Raw genomic sequence first — 12,438 nt, 5'->3', positions numbered from 1 at the left:
AAACGCTGCCTAAAGTCTTTGAGATATAACAAAATAATATATGGTGGAATTGTGTATTTTATATAGGTCTACAGAAAAGTCCGCGTTGGCATATTTCTATCCCTTTAGGATACATACTATATCCATTGTACAACTTTTAAAATTGGCATTCCTAAAGCATTTACTGGAAAGCTATTTATATGGGGTTTTCCAATAGGGACGCTTGAACTTTGACAGCTGATTGCGGCCATGTTGTTTGAGTGACAGCTGTCAAATGCAGTGTGTTATATTCATTCCGTCCTCCCAAACCACCATGGCAGGTTACAGTGTCGAGCAGCACGTGCAAATCATAAAATTGTTTTATGAAAATGGGTCTTCAGTTCGAGCAACGTTCCGCGCACTTCGCCCGTTTTACGGTCGCGATGATCGTCTTGCCGAGTCGACTATCCGTCGATTGGTGGACAAATTCGAGTCAACCGGGTCAGTTAACAATCAGCCGGTTCCCGTGCGTCAACGTAACGCGAGATCTGCCGAGAATATCGCCGCTGTGCGCGACAGTGTCCTCGAAAACCCGCGGCAGTCAATTCCGCGTCGCGCACAGGAACTCAGCCTTTCGCAGACGACAACTTGGCGAATTTTGCGTTGTGACTTGAGCCTGCACCCGTACAAGATCCAGCTGACCCAAGAGCTCAAGGTTAATGACCATAGACAGTGCCGTGTGTTCGCTGACTGGGCATTAGAGCAGTTGGAAGTTGACGCCGATTTTGGCAAAAAAATCATCTTCAGCGACGAGGCGCATTTTTGGATGAATGGCTATGTCAACAAGCAAAATTGCCGTATTTGGGACGAGACCAATCCACACGAGGTTCACCAAGTGGCAATGCACCCGCAGAAAGTGACTGTTTGGTGCGGATTTTGGGCCGGAGGCGTGATTGGTCCGTATTTTTTCGAAAACGATAATGGTGTGGCCGTCACCGTCAATTGTGAGCGATACCGGTCGATGATAACCAACTTCTTTTGGCCTGAAATCGAGAATATGGATCTGGACAACATGTGGTTTCAACAGGACGGCGCTACGTGTCACACAGCACACGCTACGATGGAAGTTCTGCACGAGCAATTTCTGGACATGGTCATCTCGCGCGGAGGCGACGTGAACTGGCCACCGAGATCGTGCGATTTGACCCCGCTGGACTTTTTCTTGTTGGGTTTTCTTAAGTCGCAGGTCTATGCCAACAAGCCGCAAACCACCGATGCCCTCAAAGTCAACATACGCCACGCCATCGATCAAATACAGCCCGATTTGTGCGCCAGAGTCATCGAAAATTGGACCTTTCGTGTGCGCGCCACCAACCGAAGCCGTGGCGGTCATTTGAATGATGTCATATTCCATACATAATGGGGTCGATAGACCTTCCAAATAAAAAAAAATTCGCAAATATCTTTCCTACATGTATTTTTTTTTGCATTTCAAAGATCAAGCGCCCTTAATGGAAAACCCTATATAAGTTGTGTTGTTCGAAATGTGAACTAACTTAATAAAGTTGATGAGTCGTCTACATTAGCTTCGGAATAAGCTCAGAGAGAAATATATATGAAATGTACTAAAACAAAAGATATGGTAATTGTCCGGCAGCGACGTCTTTAGCCTGTGTCACGTGACTTCATACAAAATACACTATCATGCCTTGATCCTACGATAATTACACTTCATTTCGGAGTATACTAGAGCCGATATTTTATTGTGATGTCTAAATTATATTACTGTATCGTTTCATCAAACCCCTCGAAGTAGTTTACGCGTGAAACATCACCAACCATATACATACATACAAACATTCACTCTTATAATATTAGTAGGAACTAGTGAAATAGCGTTATACACATGTCGCATGCTATAAAATCATTTGTATATATCTTTCAGCTGACACGAATTTTACTGTAAAATCAACTGACGGCGTTCTAAAAATATAGTTTTAAATTATGAGCGACGAAATCTGTATTTATATTAGCAATCATCTAAAATCTAAATCGAAAAGTAACAATCGAGCACTCGTCATTGACATCGATAATAAACCGCGAGCGATGGATATTATACGGAAGGTTTGGATAAATAATAAACAGCGAGCGATGGACGGAGGAATACGAGCTGTGTGTCAGCGGTCAGCGAGCAGGTGGATGTTGAAATATGTTTATGGCACAATTTTTCATCGCCGCGATGACGTCACGAGTCAACCGCGTCCCAAATACACGACCAACAAAACAAGAGCCTTTGGGAACGTATTGAGATATAAAGATGTTACTGTTAAAGTTATTTCATTTAAAACAAAACAATTTAATTAGTTTCATGTCAAAAAATTATATTTTCAACTTCGACACTAAGTCATATAAATTTTTATGTGTGTATGTTCCTCACTGAAAGTGTACGTAAAAAAACTAAAGAACCATTATTCAAGAGGTTTTGATGTTTTTTAAATACTAAGTTAATGAATGGGTTTTTTATGAAGAACTTTAAATTCCAATGGCATATAAGAATACTACTTTTATTTATTTCAAATTAGTTTTGAAGAGGTTTACTTCAGTGTCATAAAAAATAAATAAAATATTGTGGATCAGTGAACTGAGAGGAAGGAAACAAAATAAAAATGTATTATTTGCGGTCTCTATGCCCAACGTTATTATTGATAATAAAAATATAATTGTATCCCTGTTCATTGCATACATATATGAATTTCTTTCGCATTATTCCTACTCGAGATCATTAAATGTCATTTGGGTAGACCTCGTCTTGTTTTAAGTGTATCTTAATAACATATAGGGTTTTCCATTAAGGGCGCTTGATCTTTGAAATGCAAAAAAAAATACATGTAGGAAAGATATTTGCGAAATTTTTTTTTTATTTGGAAGGTCTATCGACCCCATTATGTATGGAATATGACATCATTCAAATGACCGCCACGGCTTCGGTTGGTGGCGCGCACACGAAAGGTCCAATTTTCGATGACTCTGGCGCACAAATCGGGCTGTATTTGATCGATGGCGTGGCGTATGTTGACTTTGAGGGCATCGGTGGTTTGCGGCTTGTTGGCATAGACCTGCGACTTAAGAAAACCCCACAAGAAAAAGTCCAGCGGGGTCAAATCGCACGATCTCGGTGGCCAGTTCACGTCGCCTCCGCGCGAGATGACCATGTCCAGAAATTGCTCGTGCAGAACTTCCATCGTAGCGTGTGCTGTGTGGCACGTAGCGCCGTCCTGTTGAAACCACATGTTGTCCAGATCCATATTCTCGATTTCAGGCCAAAAGAAGTTGGTTATCATCGACCGGTATCGCTCACCATTGACGGTGACGGCCACACCATTATCGTTTTCGAAAAAATACGGACCAATCACGCCTCCGGCCCAAAATCCGCACCAAACAGTCACTTTCTGCGGGTGCATTGCCACTTGGTGAACCTCGTGTGGATTGGTCTCGTCCCAAATACGGCAATTTTGCTTGTTGACATAGCCATTCATCCAAAAATGCGCCTCGTCGCTGAAGATGATTTTTTTGCCAAAATCGGCGTCAACTTCCAACTGCTCTAATGCCCAGTCAGCGAACACACGGCACTGTCTATGGTCATTAACCTTGAGCTCTTGGGTCAGCTGGATCTTGTACGGGTGCAGGCTCAAGTCACAACGCAAAATTCGCCAAGTTGTCGTCTGCGAAAGGCTGAGTTCCTGTGCGCGACGCGGAATTGACTGCCGCGGGTTTTCGAGGACACTGTCGCGCACAGCGGCGATATTCTCGGCAGATCTCGCGTTACGTTGACGCACGGGAACCGGCTGATTGTTAACTGACCCGGTTGACTCGAATTTGTCCACCAATCGACGGATAGTCGACTCGGCAAGACGATCATCGCGACCGTAAAACGGGCGAAGTGCGCGGAACGTTGCTCGAACTGAAGACCCATTTTCATAAAACAATTTTATGATTTGCACGTGCTGCTCGACACTGTAACCTGCCATGGTGGTTTGGGAGGACGGAATGAATATAACACACTGCATTTGACAGCTGTCACTCAAACAACATGGCCGCAATCAGCTGTCAAAGTTCAAGCGTCCCTATTGGAAAACCCCATATCTGCATAGTCAAGAATGGAAAGAGAATAAAATTACCATTATAATTTTGGTTATGATGAGGATCACGATTCCGAGGCATAGCAATGAACACAGAGCTGTGAATATTTTTCTACCGACCTTCTTCGGTGAGCTACACCATGAAGATATTTTGTTGATATATTTATGAGGATATTTGGTTTTTCAAGGCAGTATGAATACTGATAATTTATTAGATTGGAACTGTCAGATAATTTATCGGATTAATTTTGAAAAAATGCATTTTACTCCATGTTAAAATTTTAGTAGTTTCATTGAAGTTTTTTTTTAATCAGAGCAAAGGCAAGAGGCAAGTTTGCCTAGCTCGAAGCATAAGTATTCTCCATAATATTATGAAGTATACTTAAACATATTTTAAGTTTTTTTTATCAATGTTTATTGTTGTAGATATCAAGTCTTAATAAGTTTAGTAGTTGTCTCGCAAGCAATCGGGTATTAAGAGCCCTCGTTATAATAATTTGACTATAAAATGGAGTTAGGTCTTAGAGTAAATATTCAAAAAAGGAGAAATAATTTATATGGATTGGAGAACTTTTAATTGAAATATGATTAAACTGAAAATAATGTAACGAATAAAAAGAAATGTTATAATCTTTGTAAAGAATTATTCGAGCAATAACATATTAAAACTTAGTATAAAAATTTATTTTAACAAAGACCAAATATGTTGCAGACAAATATTTCAACAGATCAGTCAAAAACCTAAAGAAAAACAAAAAAAAAATGGAATTGAGTTTGTCAATTTTAAGACTCTCAACGACCGCTCATCAAATACGTTTAAACAATTTGTCGTCCTGTTTCGTAATAACTATTTGTATAATTATCATACTATTAGTTTATGATATTTTATGGCTTGTACAAAGTAAGACGCGAATTGGAAGCTATGCGCCATATAATTATCTAAAATGAATGCAATTACCCGGCGTTCCTCTGGGAAATCATAGTTTCTGTGCTTTCGACCACGTCATACATTATTTAATATTTTTAGATACAGTTTGACGATGCATCATACGTTCATATTTAATATTACACTATTATAAATAAAACATTTAAATAGAACCTTAAAAATAAATTAGTAAACAATTTATTGACTATAAACAGAGGTCTGGAAAAAATAAATTATCAGTATTGGATTATTACAAAAAAATAGAAGAAATACTACTCTATTCTTGTATCAATTGCAGACAACGGTCAAATAATTCCCTATTATCAAAAAGATGATTTTTTAAATAAAACCTCGTTAACAGGTACCAAATATCTGCAGACCTCACGGGCCAATTGAGTTTGGCATTTGCCAGTTTCATATAGCTTTCAACCTTCGTCATATTTTTTCTAGAAATATAATAAACCCGAACATTGTCTATTTTCGTACGCTTCATACTTTCAGGCAAAAATAAAAATTCAAATGAACAATATTGTTTTAGTCGTAATCTATGGAAAAATTATATAAATATGTAGGTACTTCAATATGTTTCAAATTGTCTTTTAAAAAGAGGCAACAATATTGTTTGATTTAAAATTTTATAACATTAAGTATTATAGTTTCTTACTTTGTAGTAATGAAATTAAAATAAAAATTTGAAAAAAAAATATTTTATTTAATATTTGATATTTAATTCTTCGAGAAACAAAACATATCTAAAAATTTTTATCTTTATTACGGTCAACCGAAATTTTGACCATAGTAAAATTATTTTTTAGGGTCGGTTTAAATGTTGATCTATGGTAATGAATAAAAAGTTACTATAAATTTAATTATAAAATATTATATATTATAATAGATTTTTCAGCCTCCGTTGGTGGTTGTTCAGACAAAAGTTTGAATAAAGTCACAGCCCCCTAGAGAGTATCACAGACTAAGTGACCTTATCTACAACAGTTTTTCATATCAACAAAGTAAGTTTTAACGACTTTGGTTTCTAACTACTGCCAAAAATAAGTGACTTTTATCATGAGACGATTAAAATGAGGTTTTATAATATGGTTGTATAAACTCTATGAAAGTTAGGAATCGCTACAATAGTATGAAGGTGCCTTCTATCCAGAGTATTTTGTGAGAATTCTATGTAATGTTAGAATCGTTACCGTGGACAATGTAGACCGTAGTTCCGCTCTATATACGAGAGACAATATGCGTGTTGTGGCGATTTGATGGCCGAAACTATTTTGGAGGTTGGAGCTCATTATGAGTCAAAGCCATTCGCTACAAGATTTATCACCTTCTTAATTGCTACGTATCTTTACATATATATATATTAATAAAATCAATATTTAATTATAAAAAATCAAGGAAATAAAAGCCAAAAACTTTATTTATTTTCATATCGATTTACTGTTACTTGTCATGTCTTTCATACAATAATAATTCTATATAAACATATGTATATATAATCCTAGATTGATGGGGTTACCAAACTTGGACCTCATTTCATATAACGCAGGAATTAGCCCCCATTTTTACTGTAGACTTTCGTAGGTGGACAGCAGGGTGGTTCATTACAAAATGAAATGTTCCTAGGTATCGCGACGCTTGTAAAATACGCATGCGTGATACGTTCCCTGTACGTCAGTGAGGCGTCGGATGCCCTCAGAGGCGCGCGCGGTCGTATTAACATAACTATCGGGTCATAAAATGGAATTTCAGAATGTGAACGATGTTATTTGGATGATAAACTGATCTTCACTCTCAGTTCGTGTAGTGCCGCGGGATGTACATGTGAGTGGAGTATTATTATTTTTGTATTTTTTTTAATGTATTGCAGTCGCTGTAGCGTGTTTCTGTATGTGAAAACTGCGGCCCTTTTCTGATATAGTTTACTAAATTAAATTACTTAGTTGCGTGTGTTTCAAACTAACCAGCAACGAACTTAAAATTCGGTCAGATAGTTATCGTACATTTACGAATTGTGTGAGTAATTATCATTGCTTTTGTTATTAATGTTATTTACTAAGTCTTTTATAAAATAAATAATAACGTAAAAACCGTATTGTTGTTTGTTCGAAGCGAACAATTGGAATACAGAAACCCATTTCCTCATATGAAAGTAGAGCAGGAAAATTAAAATTTCAAGGCGATGTCACTGGTGTGTTGTTAAATTATGTAAAATATTTGCTATCTCCCCGTTCGATTGCGAGGTAGTTTAGATTTATTAATTGCATTGTGAAATAATATTTTTTTGTTATTCCAAACTAAAGTCATGTAATGTTTTAAAAGAATATTTTCCATTATAGATCGACGATAGTTTTTATTCTCAGAAATAAATAGCATTACATTCTAATATTCCCTTAAATGAAATAATATTAGCTTGTAGGATATTTTTTAACATAGTAAATCATTATTGGAATCGTGAACAAACTTATTAATATATTTCAGATATTTGTTTTTTTTTTTTGTAAATTTATTTCTTAAATAAGAATTTATGAATTTAATAAATTATAATTAAGAGTGAAGTAATTGTCAAAACTAGGTAAAGTCATTGAGAGATTTAAAAGTTATAATTAAATTAATATCAGGAACTTGACATGGTTCTAGCGATCAGTCAAATCTGAACGCGGGCTCGTTAAAAACAATTTACTAAATAATGACTTATCAGAACAGAAAGATTAATTATCTTGACAACTCAATCTGGAAAAATGTGTTAAGTATATTTTTGTTATATTAAATAGCAGTTAAAATCTTTCTTAAGACAATTTAATAGTTTTTTGGTACTATTCGTTATATATTTTTAATTTTTAATAAATTAAAACATAAATATTAATTAATATTCACTTTATGATCTTACGAAGAGATAGTGTAACGATATCATTTATCTATAAAAAATGTCAAAATCAGTATTGGATTTCATATTTAAAAAATATTCAAATGTATTTCACAGTGTTTCATTTTGGAGACTGCGGATATTAATTTCCTTTTATGAAAGAGAGAGCCATTTATATAATTAAAATTTGGACTCATGGATATCTTTTTGCTTAGAACGAAGTTTTACAAAATTATTTCTGTGTCCAAGGCTTATCTATATCCACCTTTATATTCTTAAAATGTAATTATTGTTATTTATTTATATCATAAAATATATTAAAACAAAAAAATCTTTTTAACCGGTGGCATCAAATCGTGTAGATATTTAACCAAAAAACCGTAAAAAAATATTCATTTTTTAATTTCTAAAAAGGGATATTTGTTTTTAAATATCAACATTATATCTGAGCATCTTGTTAATTTCATTAATAAATTCCATGCTTGTGAAGAAATTTGATTTTAAATAAAATTGTTTACTTAATTTACATAGCTCATCATGTTTCTTCTAAATATTTAACGCGTCAGATTATTAGATACTTGAGAAAATAAATTGGGTAATAACAAGAGGAAAACAAAAACATTGTTTAAGCCTTTTAAGTCGACAAAGAAATTAGTCGTTATGGTTACAAGAAAACATGAGGAAACAAAGCGGCGTGTCGACTCTATCATATTATTTCTTCATCAAATCGCTTCATACGAAAACAAATTTTTGGTAATTTTTACATAACAACCATTAGTTATACTATTAAAAAATAATAGAATGTAACACTCTAACGCCTCTTCAAAGATGTTTATACGTTAGATATTTTAGGGATAGTGGCTAGATTTCTTCACTGTCTCTGGGCTGACGAGACATTGACTTATCAATATTCTAGAGATGCAATGTCTCTATTAATGACTGTCGTGAAGTCACAACATGAGGAGATAGTTCTTCTCTATATTTATTTCTATATATATATATATATATATATATATATATATATATATTTAAGAGGAGTGCGCAACGGTTATTATTAAAACATCGGTTCAACCAAAATTAAATTAAAATATATATGATTTATTAATAGAATATAAGTCTTTATATAATCGACGTCTATCTGTAACACATTTATGTTATGCTTGTGCTTGAAAATACTTCGCTTAAACGGTAGAAGGCTCATTTATTATACATTTTCGAGGACGCATAAGTGAAATGCATACTCATATACATAGGTTACAGTGCTGGGACAACGCCAAGCTCACCTGAAAGTTAAGTAATGAAACGGTTTTTGTAAATTATATTTAAAATCGGGTCGATGTTTGGACGGGTTGTTGAAGAGTTTAAAATCCTGTGTGGTTTTTTATGGCCTTTAGATTAAATCAGAATAAAATTGATAAATAAAATATTATTCACGACAAAACCTCCTTTTAAAACGGGTTGGTAGTAAAAGTAATTGAGTTATATTAAATACAAAATGTATACACTATAAATGTAATTTTGTAATATGTAATTTTGGCTTTAAGCAATTATTGTGAACTAACCACCAGTAGTGGTTGAACTAATTACATAATAATATTTAAATTTAATTCTACAATCTATTTTCTCCATTATATCTGACAGTTACCAGATTAAGCCTGTGTTAGTGGCTATAATTTTTCAAATAGTAAGTGACAGTCACGCATTTAAATCACGCGATCAAATTATAATTTAAGAATAAAAAGTATTAGATTTGATGTTTTAGAAAAATAGATACTTTTTGTTGGAAAAATAAACGCTCTCTCGTATTTAAGAGTAAAATATAATGTTTTTTTTTTTGTATAATTTCTCATCAACAATAATCTTCTCACATATAACGTGGATTAAACATATATTGTTTTCTAAATGCAGGATTATCTAATGCATTGTATAAATTTACAGTTATCTGAAGAATATATAATTTAATATTTTGTGATTTTTAATTTATTTGAAACAATACATTGTTACGTTGAGTGAACTTATAATTTTACTAGGCGTACTCAGACAACAGAATTTCCAGTTTTAATATAAAATTCTTTTCATTTGCCTTTTAAATAAGTTAGTTTCAAAATTAATAAGACAAAAAATATTAGAATTCGAGATAATCGTTGGGGTTCTGCTTGATTCATATTACGTATGTTTGAAGTGTATTCATATTTCTTATCTTTTGCACGTACATTTGTGGGCAATATTTATCGTAGATCCTGTATACCTTTTATCCCACACACACACACGTTAGTGGAAGGGCACTCATATCAAAAAAATATAAGCCAATAATATTTAATACATTCCAAACCCGTGTAAAAAATAACCATATTTTAATGTCAGTACTCATGTTGTAATATATAATAATTTTAACGTTCGTTTTTTTTTTTAAATTCTAATCTAAAACTTTTGTACACTTTACTAAGGATTCTGGGGCAAAATATAAAATTAAAATCTTAGAACAAGTATCTTGATTGGTAATTATAGTCACTGAAATTATAACACCTTACCTCTATCATATAATACTTAGTTATTTTTATCCAACTTATTTCATACTACTATCGTTTTTCGCGATTTAATATTTTCAAGAGTTAATGACTTCTGAAGATTTGTAACAATAAAATCCCCTATAAAGCAGTGCCTTTGTTATTGCATCAAGACAAGTGGTGTATTTTCTAGGCGTTCTAGAAAAATGTCTTTGATTTTCTTTCTAACTAAAACAAAACTTTAAAAGAGAATATCATCTCTACTTTCTTGAACTATAATTGATTGAACATATGTTTTGCATTTAAGTGAAAACATTTTAGTAAACATATGTATAGGGTATATTTTTAAGGTGAAGATTTCGAATAGAACGAAGCGAAAATGTGTGAGAGTTCAGAAGGGGAAGTTTGGCTGGATTGAAAACGATCATGTAAAGGAGACAGAGAGTTTAAGTATTCCTGTAAAAGCGAATAGACAGCTACCTTAGTCTTTCACGAGAAAGGTTATATTTGCGTAAATCAAATATAAACCTAAGGCAGAGATTTTTGCAAATGCTGAAGGTAATTCAGCTGCTCTCAGTAACGTCTGGAAAGCATCAGGGAATATAAATAAAGATAGAAATGAGAATATAAAGAGAGAATAGGCAAGCATGATATAAGTGGTTGTTTATAAAAAAGCAGAATTTTTGCAGACCATGCTGTGACAAAAATGTTCTTACATATGTTATCAATATGCAGACCACAGGTTGGGTGCGGATCAAAAGTAATGGACAGGTTTTCTCTATATATTCAACTTTCTCCATAAATTAAACTTGAAGACATTCAATTTCCAAAGGTGGTATTTTGGAGCGATCTTCCATACCTAGCAATCTAGAACTACCAGTGGTAATACAGTCGGAATTAGAAGTGTAGAAAGAAGGTTTAATTCCAAAAGTTTTTAGATCTTTATTAAGTTGATTATCAATTTTTATGCTTTAGTACTCTAGACAAGCAGTATATTTGTATATTGTCTACAGAAATTTGGGAAGGAAAGGACATTTAATTGGTAAAAGTATTGATGAAAATTGATAACAAAGGAAGGGAGGCAATATAACATTTTACTGAAGTCCGACATAAATCAAAGACCAATCAGAGTAAAAAGCATCAACCCTAAATGTTTGCCTTTGGCCACGCAAGTAACAATGAAATCAATCAATCACCTCACTTTAGGAGATACTATATTAAGAAGATCAAGAATAACTAATAAGATATTAAAGATTGTATTGGATTGAAAGCGTTACTAAAATCTAATAACTTTAATACTGATGCCTGAAGTTTCTCCATGGTACTCTACTGTCATCAGTAATTTTAATCAATGAAGTAGTTGTACTATCACCTTGATGGAAATGGGTTCGGAAAAAAATTGAGGCTATGTTTTTTTAGGAATTTTTTTTGTTGTTGGTTGACATGACGCTTAAAAAGTTTAGATAGATAAAATTAATTTTTAACTAGTTAAAAAGAACTTTAAAAAACCAACATAGGAACACAGGGAATTAAAAATCAAAAATATATTTACACTTCAATCCTATTTTCTAACCTAAACTGGCTAATTATATTTTTTTCAGTATCTGGACAAATGGTTAAGCACCTAATTTAGATAAACGGACACTATTTTTATTTACTTTCCAATAATCTAATTTATTACCCGCCTCAATATATATATATTTTTAATATCTACTCACCTTTTGAAGTCGATGCGTCAGGTTTACAGCTATATGGGTAATATTTCTTAGTTAATAGAATAAATGCAGGTTAATATTACTATTGGTGACTAACCTACCTGTATTATGTAACGCGGTAACGTAATTATTTATTTGGAACTTGGGTGCAGTTCGTGTCTACACTGCTCCATACGAGGTTTTTCTATTTCGATGTCATTATTTCGCTAAGGAATAGTTGATCATATCTGTTTTTTTTGTGTTTGGAATAAACGATATTTAGTTTTAGTTTCATACTGATTACTTATTATTTATTTTATTTATGGAGTTAGTTGAAAATAAG

The 12,438-nt window shown here is 33.4% G+C and overlaps 1 protein-coding gene across 6 annotated transcripts in view; it reads left to right on the top strand.

Moving 5' to 3' along the window:
* The first annotated feature begins 6,711 nt into the window (after window positions 1-6,711).
* Window positions 6,712-12,438, top strand: part of LOC116771177 (potassium voltage-gated channel protein Shaw-like) — a 47,901-nt gene continuing 42,174 nt past the window's right edge. For all 6 annotated transcript variants that reach the window (XR_004353581.2, XR_009752977.1, XM_032662946.2 and 3 more), the window contains exon 1: window positions 6,712-6,852. The gene's annotated coding sequence lies outside the window, so the exon portion shown is untranslated. The remainder of the gene's footprint in view (window positions 6,853-12,438) is intronic.

Source organism: Danaus plexippus, chromosome 17 (genome assembly GCF_018135715.1).
Source record: "Danaus plexippus chromosome 17, MEX_DaPlex, whole genome shotgun sequence".
NCBI lineage: Eukaryota > Metazoa > Arthropoda > Insecta > Lepidoptera > Nymphalidae > Danaus > Danaus plexippus.
The sequence above is the reverse complement of the archived record's forward strand: the minus strand, read 5'-3'. Positions and strand labels throughout refer to the sequence as shown.